The sequence below is a fragment of the Micropterus salmoides genome, unplaced genomic scaffold (assembly GCF_014851395.1).
Source record: "Micropterus salmoides isolate LMB-PRFRI ecotype aquatic unplaced genomic scaffold, ASM1485139v1 Ms_hic_scaffold_19, whole genome shotgun sequence".
In the NCBI taxonomy this organism is placed as follows: Eukaryota; Metazoa; Chordata; class Actinopteri; order Centrarchiformes; family Centrarchidae; genus Micropterus; species Micropterus salmoides.
The window spans coordinates 30,916,530-30,927,988 of NW_024041039.1; the positions used below are offsets into that span (position 1 = coordinate 30,916,530).

The 11,459-nt window shown below is 40.8% G+C and overlaps 1 long non-coding RNA gene across 1 annotated transcript; it reads left to right on the forward strand.

Annotated features, from left to right (window-relative positions):
- Positions 1-2,963: 2,963 nt before the first annotated feature.
- On the forward strand, positions 2,964-3,270 carry LOC119909788. Its single transcript, XR_005445542.1, has 2 exons — positions 2,964-3,043; positions 3,170-3,270. It is a non-coding gene; the product is annotated as an uncharacterized LOC119909788 (long non-coding RNA).
- Positions 3,271-11,459: the final 8,189 nt, after the last annotated feature.

Sequence of the window (11,459 nt, forward strand, 5' to 3'; positions counted from 1 at the left end):
CTACAAATGGTGGCCAAGTATCCACAGTCAATGCAAGATGGGATATCACTCACTGGTCAAGCAGTTACAAGCCCAAATTGAAAATGTGAGGCGGTATTCAGCACCAAGGATAATGAAGCGCAAACAGATGTCAGATGAGTATGACACAGAGGAAATCCCAGCTGAACAAAGGGCAGCTGTTCAGAACACACATGGCTGCATGAAGTGGGACATAAAATTCATGAGACACCAGAAACCCAACACAAGAAGAAAGACAAAATATAGGTGCAAAAATGTTTTGAAGAATGCACAACAAATGACTTGGAGAATCTATTACACTCGTATGGAGGAGAAAATACCACTGGATGGGGAAGAACCACACCTCGCAATTAAGACCACTTTTAGATAGTAATGGCTGGTGTGCTGTTAATTAATGTCTTTTTTGCAGAACCTCCTGCTTTGCCTCAAGGCAGTTCATGCTCAGTGTAGATGGCAAGGCTGTGAATGACAACATCCCCACCTTCATCTCTGTCATTGGTTTGATATTTGGAAGCTATTACTTCTTCAATATCCACTATCTTGTGGATATGGGCTCCATACCTTTTATTTCCACCTTTAGAACAATCACTGTATATAGTTGTTGATTATGAATTCATGTGTTCACAAAGGTGTTCATCATCAATCCAGAGAAGGGCACAAAAATTGAAACAAAGAAAAACAAGAAGCAACTGTCAGTGAACCATATGTTCTCACCATCATTTCTGCATCCCCCTCGCTTAGAGACACCTTTGCTCTGTTTGGTACTGTCTCACTGCTCCGGAATGCTCAGATGAAGAGTCTCATCCAGTACAGTCCCAAACCAGGGTCTTGTCCTCTTCTCTTGCTCAACCCAACCGGTCAAGGCAGATAGTCGCCCACTCTGAGGATTCAACTTGTGGGTCTCGGATAATAATATTATAAAGAGTACAGTGTAGACCTGCCATATACACTAACCTAAAGGATTATTAGGAACACCATACTAATACTGTGTTTGACCCCCTTTGGCCTTCAGAACTGCTGAAAGCATTCTTTAGAAACATTGGCCCATATTGATAGGATAGCATCTTGCAGTTGATGGAGATTTGTGGGATGCACATCCAGGGCACGAAGCTCCCGTTCCACCACATCCCAAAGATGCTCTATTGGGTTGAGATCTGGTGACTGTGGGGGCCATTTTAGTACAGTGAACTCATTGTCATGTTCAAGAAACCAATTTGAAACTATTTGTAGTGGAGATGAGTGGTACCCGGTGGGGTCTTCTGCTGTTGTAGCCCATCCGCCTCAAGGTTGTGCGTGTTGTGGCTTCACAAATGCTTTGCTGCATACCTCGGTTGTAACGAGTGGTTATTTCAGTCAAAGTTGCTCTTCTATCAGCTTGAATCGGTCGGCCCATTCTCCTCTGACCTCTAGCATCAACAAGGCATTTTCGCCCACAGGACTGCCGCATACTGGATGTTTTTCCCTTTTCACACCATTCTTTGTAAACCCTAGAAATGGTTGTGCGTGAAAATCCCAGTAACTGAGCAGATTGTGAAATACTCAGACCGGCCCGTCTGGCACCAACAACCATGCCACGCTCAAAATTGCTGAAATCACCTTTCTTTCCCATTCTGACATTCAGTTTGGAGTTCAGGAGATTGTCTTGACCAGGACCACACCCCTAAATGCACTGAAGCAACTGCCATGTGATTGGTTGATTAGATAATTGCATTAATGAGAAATTGAACAGGTGTTCCTAATAATCCTTTAGGTGAGTGTATGAAAAGCGCGATAACTTCCTTAAAAAAATGTAATTGAATTGATATAAATTAATGACAAACTATCACTCTAAGAACAGAATACAACCTTTGTTATGCTTCTAAACTCGGCCCATACTGAGAAAAGTGGTCACCCATCTTCCCATGTAAGATCATGAAATGGATGTGTTAGTATCAGTGAGTGGGAGTGCAAGCTAGGCCAAGGTTAGTAGAGTCTGACCAGTCAAACTGGTAGTTGTTATTTATCTGAAGCAGTGAGAGAGGGAGAAATCATGCGGTGTGAATATTTTATTTCTCTGTTCTATTTTATACACTTAATGGCATGAACGTCTGTACATAGTAGATTATGGGACTGATGAGTTTAACAGCTTAGATTACTCCATTTTAATAGACATGCTGGAGGAGTTTATCAAATATAATCCAGGCACTATAGGCTTTTTAGAAGAAGACAACATACTTTATTAATCCCAGAAGGGGAAATTCAAAGTTCTCACTCTGGTGTTATTATTGTTACACAGGTCTGAAATACACACATAGGGAGAGATGTCAGAGTGAGGGGGCTGCCACTCAGTGCGGCGCTGCGAGCAGTTGGGGGTTCAGGAGCTTGCTCAAGGCCACCTTCGGCAGTGCCCATGAGGTGAACTGGCACCTCTCCAGCTACCAGTCCACACTCCACAACTCTGGTCCGAGCTGGACTCAAACTGGTGACCCTCCGGTTCCCAGCCTAATCCTTATGGACTGAGCTACTGCCACCCTGTCCGATGGCCCAGCGGTGGCTTTAAGTTTTTTCCAGAGAGAGACATGAGCCAGAGGTAAAATGCATGCACAAACGTGGCATTTATTGTCTTCCATACAGACAAGATGAGACACCAACACCAACAAGCAACAAAACTTACACTGAAAGCAACTAGCTGCCTTATATACACTCCCTCCTGCAGGTAATTAAACTACTTAGGTGGGACCACCATCATTTAGAATAATAAATATTTACATAAAAACCCAACACCAAGAAAAATTTTAATAGAATTAAAATTAAAATTTCTGAGAAAAATAGAGCACAAAGAATGAAGATTTACATAAATACAAATTTCTATCAATAAATCAATAACACACAATCTCAAAATAATCACATAAATCAGCATTTTTGATTTTACTTTACTCCCCCCCACGCTCAGCTTCATGGTTTGCTCCTGCAGCTCTTAAGCAGGTGCTTGGGTCTACAACACCCTTTTGCCTCCGCCCCCTGCTGAAGAGACAACCAGGAAGAGGTGAGTACTTACATTGTTTGCTTTATCTGTTTAAACTAATTTGATAACCAACTGGAATGGAGCAGAAGCACTCAACACTATGTTGTGAACCTTGGCTATCACTGATTGAGGTTTCTTTCCACACAGGCAGGATGGCCAGACCCCCCTGTGCTTCCTCAACCCCCTCTGGAACTACTCACAGCAAAGACAGTAATTAAATGTTTCACAAATTAAATAAACAATCAAAATCATAATGTGTATTGCTCCTGCTTTATCAATAATCTCCACCTTAATACTCAGTTGACTATTTCAGGTAATGGAACCCCTGGTCTCCATTTCATGCCGCAATAATATTTATTAATATTTATATCTAAATAACTACTTGGACTTTTAACTGTATGTATGTTGTATACTGGAAAACATAAAAACAACTAAGTAATGACCCTCTGGTAGCTGAAAATGTCCGGTTCACACAAACATCCAGCAGATCCCTGCTGTATTATCTGTGTAGTATCTATTTTGAGGAAGATAATACCAAGCTTTAGGCTGTCAGAAAATCTTTTCAGGAGTGGATTGCTTGCAGTGATGCCTCTGTGTTTTTTTCAGCTGAGGTATGAAACTGATTCCTCCATCCTCTGCAAAGCTCTTCCATCTGGATTGGTGCTTATGGTGGCATGCTGGTCACGCTGCATCAGACCACATAGATAAGCTGCTACTACTATAGAAACGTATGTCATACTGTATATCTTACTCAAACAAAGGTCAACACAAAACAAGGATTAAGGACACAGTATTGTTGTTATCAGATGAACTGCGGCTGTGCTTCTGGATGGAAAAAATAAACAAAAGATGCAAATCTCTGTAGGCCAAGAGCTGTCAAAAGAAGAGTGCGTGCCAGCGCTCATTGTCAAATTAAATGTGTTTTAAAAACCACAGCAAGACCTCCACCACGGATGAAGTCCATATTTTTGGAAGTAAATAAATCAATGAACAAAAGAGACTTGTTTAGCAATTGAACGGGCATCTATCAAACCCATCTTGAGCGGTGCAGGAACACCTGAAGCAGAGAATGAGGCTTGCGGCAGCGACCTCAGATACATGGAAAACACACCGCGACCAGTGGTAAGGTTTCTCCATGGCAAAGGGAACAGGGCCCTGGGGACATCAGGGACGACGAAGACATGACGGTCTGGAGTTGCAGTCAAAGACCCCCAGCTTCAGGAGTTCTTTCAGATGAACCTGCCTCCCTGCCCTTTTTTCTCGCTTTCTCTGCCGTTTAATCGTAAATCGTATTAGGCCTTCTCCATGCCGCATACAAACAGCGGTTGCAGACAGAGGTATGAACAGGGCTGCAAATTCACCTGTACGGGAAGACAGAAAAATCCTGATTTTTACATAATTCACTAAAATTTTGTCGTGAGAACACATTTCACCCCACAGAAGCTCGGCAAATTCTCACCAGGTCACTCCCTCAACTCATTATTATCTTGGCTGGCATAACTGCTGCATCAGATAAACTCTAGGTCTGTAACCCCGGCAACTTACGCTGTGAACCTAACCTGCTTGGGAGGAGGTTTATTTCAACTAACGCTGAGTTTCTCTCTGACTCCTCCCATCCTGCGGAGTCTGAAGCGGCCATCTGACATTTCCTCATTCAGACTGTCGATATCAAAGCACATATTGGAACACAGTTACGTCTTTATTAACATCAAAATTACTGTTATGCACGTTGCACATATTTGTTGTTATTGATTGTTGATCTTTGTTATTGTATATTTTTATGTTGTCAGTTTATATATTTTTATGTACACTATATTCTCAACCCAGAATAATGCACATGTCCAGTATATATCTGCAAAGTTGTTCTTCTATTCCATATTTATATATTTCTACATTTATTTTATGTTGACTGTATGTTTGTCTACGTGTAGCACCTTATCACCACAGCAAATTCCTCGTATGTGTAAACCACTACTTGGCAATAAAGCTCCTTCTGATTCTGAAATAGGCTATTAGTTTTTTTTACCCAAACATGATCTTGAACATGACGCTTTTATGATCAATCTGTCATCGATGTATGAACAGAGAGTTATCTTTGGACATCGTAAATTTATCCTCAGCACAGAATAAAATCTATAAACTACACTGTCCTTTATAACACAGTGACTCTGTGGACATTAAGGCAGCTGACAGGTTGGCAACAGTTGCACAAAAACACTTAGGCTACTGTGCGCTACAGTGCTGCAGCGTAGGCTACAGTTTAAACTAATCTGTATAAAACTGATCGTAGTTATCAGCTCGATATGATGTGAATATTTCTGAGTGAGGATGACTGAGGTGCAGCTGAAACAAATGAATGTAGTATAAAAGTGAATTTTTCATTATCTGCTGATAGTCTGAATGTGTTTTGACAGCATTTCATAAAATACGAAATGAGCAAGATTTTATTAATGTAACAGACGTCTAAAACTTCAGTCAGTTTGAACCTAGACACATTACAAAAAAATCATTAATAGGTCTACTGAGTCAGCCTGTCACTTTACAATCACAGGTCCATGAGCAGCCTAAACTACAGATTAGAATCTGTTCGATTAATAATTTCATCTTCAGTTATTGCCACCGGCATTTAGTCCCGTCAGGTTCCAGCTGAATAATCAGGCCTGTAGCTATTTAAAATGAATAACAGGCTGTAGGAGAATTCCAGCACTTTATCAGTCATTAAGGAAATTCCAGTCTGGTAAATGATGAATGAACGAAGCTGTATAAAATGTAATATTGTTAACATATCGATCCTCCACTCCTGCGTTTTATAGCCAATCATGGTCTGCGTTGGCACACATTCATATTTCTAGCTCCACCAGATTAAAATGGAGGCTCTGCCTTTATTTACCCGTTGCCATGGTGAATCGTAGTATCGGAGCTCCATTGATGATGGCTTTTTTTCATCCCCACGCACGCACTTCCATCAGGCTCAACATACTCAGAGCTGACTGAACTTATTCTGATCGGCCTTTCTGAAACCGAAAACTCTGTTTGACAGCTCAGAGTTCAGGTTTACGCTCAGAGTTTGTTGAACCTGCTTTCTGAAATGGAGCTCTGATTTGTAAATGTATTGTTCTGTTGGGCTTGTGTTTTTTTTTGTCTTTTATACTCCAACTAGTCTGTATATACTTTTTAAAGTAAACCGTTTTACTCCCCCCGTGAGTTTGCTTCATTCACTCTGGTCTGGTCAAGAACTCCCCAAATATAGACAGTTTATAAAGTGTCCAACCAGAGAGGGGATCACTGCTACACCACTGTTAGCAGTGCCTATCACGCCGTCACACGCGCTCCACTAGGACACTCTGATAGATAGTGATGGTCCATCTGATTCCTGCTTACAAGCAAAAACTAAAACTCTGTAAACCTGCAGTGAGGACATCAAAGAAGTGGACTAGTGAAGCTGTTGAGGACCTCCAGGCGTGCTTGGACTGCACTGACTGGGATGTTTTCAGGACTGCTACCAACAATCTGGATGAGTTTACAGAGGCTGTGACGTCCTACATCAGCTTCTGTGAGGACAGCTGCATTCCAACACGGATCAGGGTGAGTTATAACAATGACAAACCCTGGTTCACAGCTAAGCTCAGACAGCTGAGGTTGGAAAAGCAAAAGGCATTTAGGAGTGGTGACAGGGCACCACTCCTAAATACATACAGATGGAGAGAGAGGGGAAAGAGGAGCTCAATGCATCACAGGAAGTCTCCTGGCAGGCCTGTAGAGCTCACCGGAGCCAGCCCTAACCATAAGCTTTATCAAAGAGTCTTAAGCCTACATTTAAATGTGGAGACGGTGTCTGCCTACCAAAGCCAACAAGAGAGGAGATTGACAGTTGAAGGCTCTGGCTCCCATTCAACTTTTGGAGACTCTGAGAACTACAAATAACCCTGCATTCTAGGAGTGCCTAACCATTGAAGGATTTCGAGGTGAGCAGAAGGATTTTAAATTTTATTCTGGATTTTACAGGTTAACAAGCCAAGTCCTTCTGTAATGAGCGACTGCCGCACTTGTCAACACTTCTGTAGTACTGAACCAGAGCAGTACATGTTTATCTGCTATTTAGTGGCCTCGATTGATTATCACCAGCCACGTTAACATAAGCTGACTGTGGGTTTCCCCCCCATGCAGCTCTGATTAAGAGAGGTGCTGTCATGGTTTTGGGTTGGTTGGGTGTGTTTTTAGTTGTTTCCTGTTTTACATTGCAGTTCTGGGTTTCACTAGTCTTTCTGGTCTTGTTTTACTGTCTTTGTGTGTTCTATGATTTTGATAAAGTTTTGTCCTTGTGTTAGGTTGTAGTTCATTATATTATTCCTGACATGCTTATTCGTTTTCCTTGTAATGCTTTCTTGCAATATTCTTTAATGTTTTGTCTTGTGAGCCTTTCTTCCTGTTTTATTTAGTAGTGCTCTGCCCCTTGTGATTCTTTGACTTTGCTTTCTGGTCTCCCTTAATTAACTCATTAGATGCACCTGAGTATGATTATGTTCTCACTCCCCTGTGTATATAGGTTGCTCTGTCACTGCTCTCTTCGCCAATTCATTGTTGCTTTTGTGTTAGTGTTCTCTCCAGTGGTCCTCGTATCGCCCTCTCTGTGGATTTATACTGTTTTTTTGATTTGTGATTGTGAACAATTTTGTCAGACTTTAAATTTACTAACTTTTTGTGTTTGCTAAAATCCTAAATTTCTTCAAGATATTTTCAACCTCATAACTTCATTGTGTCAGCCTATTTCTTCCACACACATCTTATAAGCTAGTATAACCATCTGAGCGTTTCCTTGACCCAACACAAGTGGATATGATTAGCAGTGTTTGCCAGAGCTTTTGTTGTGATCATAGACAGCACATTACTAGACAAAGCCACTCTGCGTGTTTGAATGGAGACCAGTGAAGCCAGTTTTAGTCATAAAATACTACTACAGGGCTACTTCCTGTTGGCACCAGTGTATACTTCGCATGATCATGCAGCGTAAGCGTTATGATGTTGAGCAACGTCAGAAACACAGTAATTCTGGTATTCATAGCTGCACCAACAAAAAGTCTCTTTGCTTAGTGTGTTTGTCTCGAATCGTGATTCTTTAATCAGCCCACCTACAAGGCTCATCTGCCAAACACCAACGCAGTGTCACTGATGGCCGAATAGGTTTTTTGTTGTTTTTTTTGATTCACAGATAGCTTCTAATCTAAGCAATACGGTTACATCTCATGTGCGATCGGATGTCACAGGGTTTTGACATAATGTTTGGGCCTGGAACACAACATGCAGACTTTGGTTGGCTTCACTCTTCCGACTGTGGCTTACCCCCTTGATTGTGCCACCCTTAAAGCTTACCCTAAGTAGAATCCATTAACCTTAACGTGGTACAATATGCAGTTCGATGCTCCTTAATGTAAGCTCTTGGCATCAGTCCCAAAAAAGCCTTGAGAAAGGAAAAATGCAAAGTGGTGACTGAATGTGCAGGAAGAAATGCCAGTGATATGACTCAGTAGGCCACATTCAAGTAAGCCACCTAAAGCAAGGGGAAGCCAAATAACCTCTTAATCCCAGCTTGGCTCTTTTGATTCTGTCAGATAGCATTTCCTGCTCGCTTTAAAGCCTGACAAGTTGCATAAATCAAATGCCCTGGGTTCAACAGCGTTTGAATGTTATATTTATAGAAACTGTATATCCATGTGGAATTGTACCAAAATCTTGTCTTTTTGTCATTATGTAGCTTGCCATTGCCACCAACCACATGCAATTTTATTTATGTTCTGGTTTAAACACTTCTTTAGGACTTTTCTTTTACAACCTGTTCTAACTACGGGAGATGAAAACCACTACATACAATGACTACATTTGATGAATTGGCCTAGACTCGAAACATTCAGGCCCACATTTACTTCACCATAATAATAATAATAATAAAAAAATAAATGATGCTACTTACCAGCTGTGGTTGATAATGTGCCAAGATGGATTAAAAACTGTGCTCTTCGGTAACTTAAGACATTTGTTTGGTCAGGTCCAATTAAGTTGATGAGTTTGTACACAAGGAGTGTTTTCTGTTGGTTCCATTTCTTTTCACACAGAGAAAAATCCACGTGAAACAAAATGCATCACAACAAACCACATGAGAATATTCACTCACTTCTTGAGCAAGAAAGTAAATATAATATATATTTAACATATTTATTTATTTCCAGGATAAAAAACCCCTTGAGATGTACCATCTCGTTTTCGAGGGGATCCTGACCAAAGACACACAATAATATAAAAATACACAATATATACAGCAAACATCAAACACAAGAACACAAAAAAACATTCACTCATGTACCTCGCACATGCCACAAACTTTAGACACCAACACTAATACTAAAAACAGTAGAGTATAACAATAAGTAACAATAATTAACAGGAGCAGTCTGTTGTAAGGTGAATGATAAGAGCATTCTTAAATGAACCTAGATACTTCAAAGATGTCAAGAAAATTGGTAGATTGTTCCAGTCTCTAGGAGCCTTAACCCTAAATGCTTTTTTTCCCTATTTCTAGTGTAGTTTTTGGAACATGGAAAAAGAAATTGTTATTGCTTCTAAGATAATAAATATGATTAGAGTTATGCAAAATAAAAAACTCTTGTAAATAAACAGGATATTTAAAATTAATACATTTGAAAAGAAACTGGTACCAGTGTACCTGGTGTACCTCTGAAATCAGAGATGGGAATGACGTCAAACCTGAGATGACAGCATTCCAGTAAAGTCGGAAAACCTTGCTCAGCCATCCATTGCTTACAACTAGCCAGGTTAGCCATTGTTACGCCAGTTGATAAAAAAATGCATTGTGCGGTATTTAGTCATACTAAACACTGTAGCACGACAGTGGTTGGACAGCACATGCTGACGATTTGCAGTGCGGGCAAAAGTCACGCGCAATTTTTAACCAGCATGCCTTAAGTCAGTGGTTCCCAACCTGGGGGGTGCCAGAGATCACAGGGGGTGCCCAAAGCTTTATCTATTTTGAGGTTGTCAAAAAAAACTTTGATTGAGTGAGGTGAGTGAGGAGCAGCTTGTGAAAGCTAAAGCAATACAAGGAAAAAAAAATCAGGGAGATGACGTATGACGTATTGACGTAGTGTGTGTGTGTGCGTTGGGTGCGAAAATTAAACATGGCAGCGCGCCGCTGCTAGAAAAAGATTAACTTATCCGTAACATCTTAATTCAAAAACCTGGATTTCAATTCGGACCTGGACCAACTGGAGGATTACATTGACCATCACTTCAACAGACTTTGTACAATGGGCCGATCACGCAAAGCCAAAAAACCACGCACTTCGGATTCTCCCTTATCAACCGATTCACCGTTATCACCAACATCACCAGCATCCACTCCTACCGAAACAAACTGCTGTTCCGACATACTTTTATCAATCAACGAGCGCTTATCTAACCTGGATTCTAGACTCTCACTAATCGAAGTACTGCACAAAGAATTTCAAAACATCCGCCATAGCCTGGAATACAGTCAACAACAAGTCGATTCGCTCACAGAAGAAAACAAATCACTGAAAAGCTCTGTGGACACACTCACTGCAAAACTTTCCACTGTAAACACTCAACTTACCTCCGTCATCGCTGAGAACAAAGCCATGCAAGAAACTATCCTGGATATACAGTCACGAAGTATGAGAGACAATCTAATCTTCTCCGGCATTCCCGAATCATCCACCGAAGACCCCGAAAAATCTGTTAAGGACTTCATGGTTAACCAGCTCAAACTTACACCAGAGACTGTAGAGCACATCACTTTCCATCGCGTTCACCGTTTAGGACAGAAACCCATCAACTCCACCCGTTCCCGGCCCATCATCGCCAAATTTGAACATTTCAAGCAAAAAGTACTGGTTCAGCGACAAGGACGGCAGCTCAAAGGGACTCATTACGGACTCAACGACCAATATCCACAAGAGATCATCCGCAGACGTAAGCTACTTTTCCCCATCCGTAAGACAATGATCAATCAAGGTAAAAAAGCAATCATCACAGTGGATAAATTATATATTGATGGACAATTGTTTAGAGACAAAGACACTACTCCCTGGCTTTACTAACTATTGAAACTAGCAATGTAACATTTCCAATCCGTTTATGCTCAATTTATATTCAATTCATAATCTTCATATTCTTTAATAAAACCAATTGCATCACGCACGCACATTGTATTCTAAATGCACCTAAATAGCCTTGCACACTGTTTATATGTTCTGTTGCTGGTTTTAGGTATCTATGTTTTCCCTGTTTTATTTGTCACTTGGTATAATAGATTTACACACACACACACACACACATACACACATGCACACACACATCCATACACACAGACTTATATACTCACACAAGGTAAATATGAAATGTA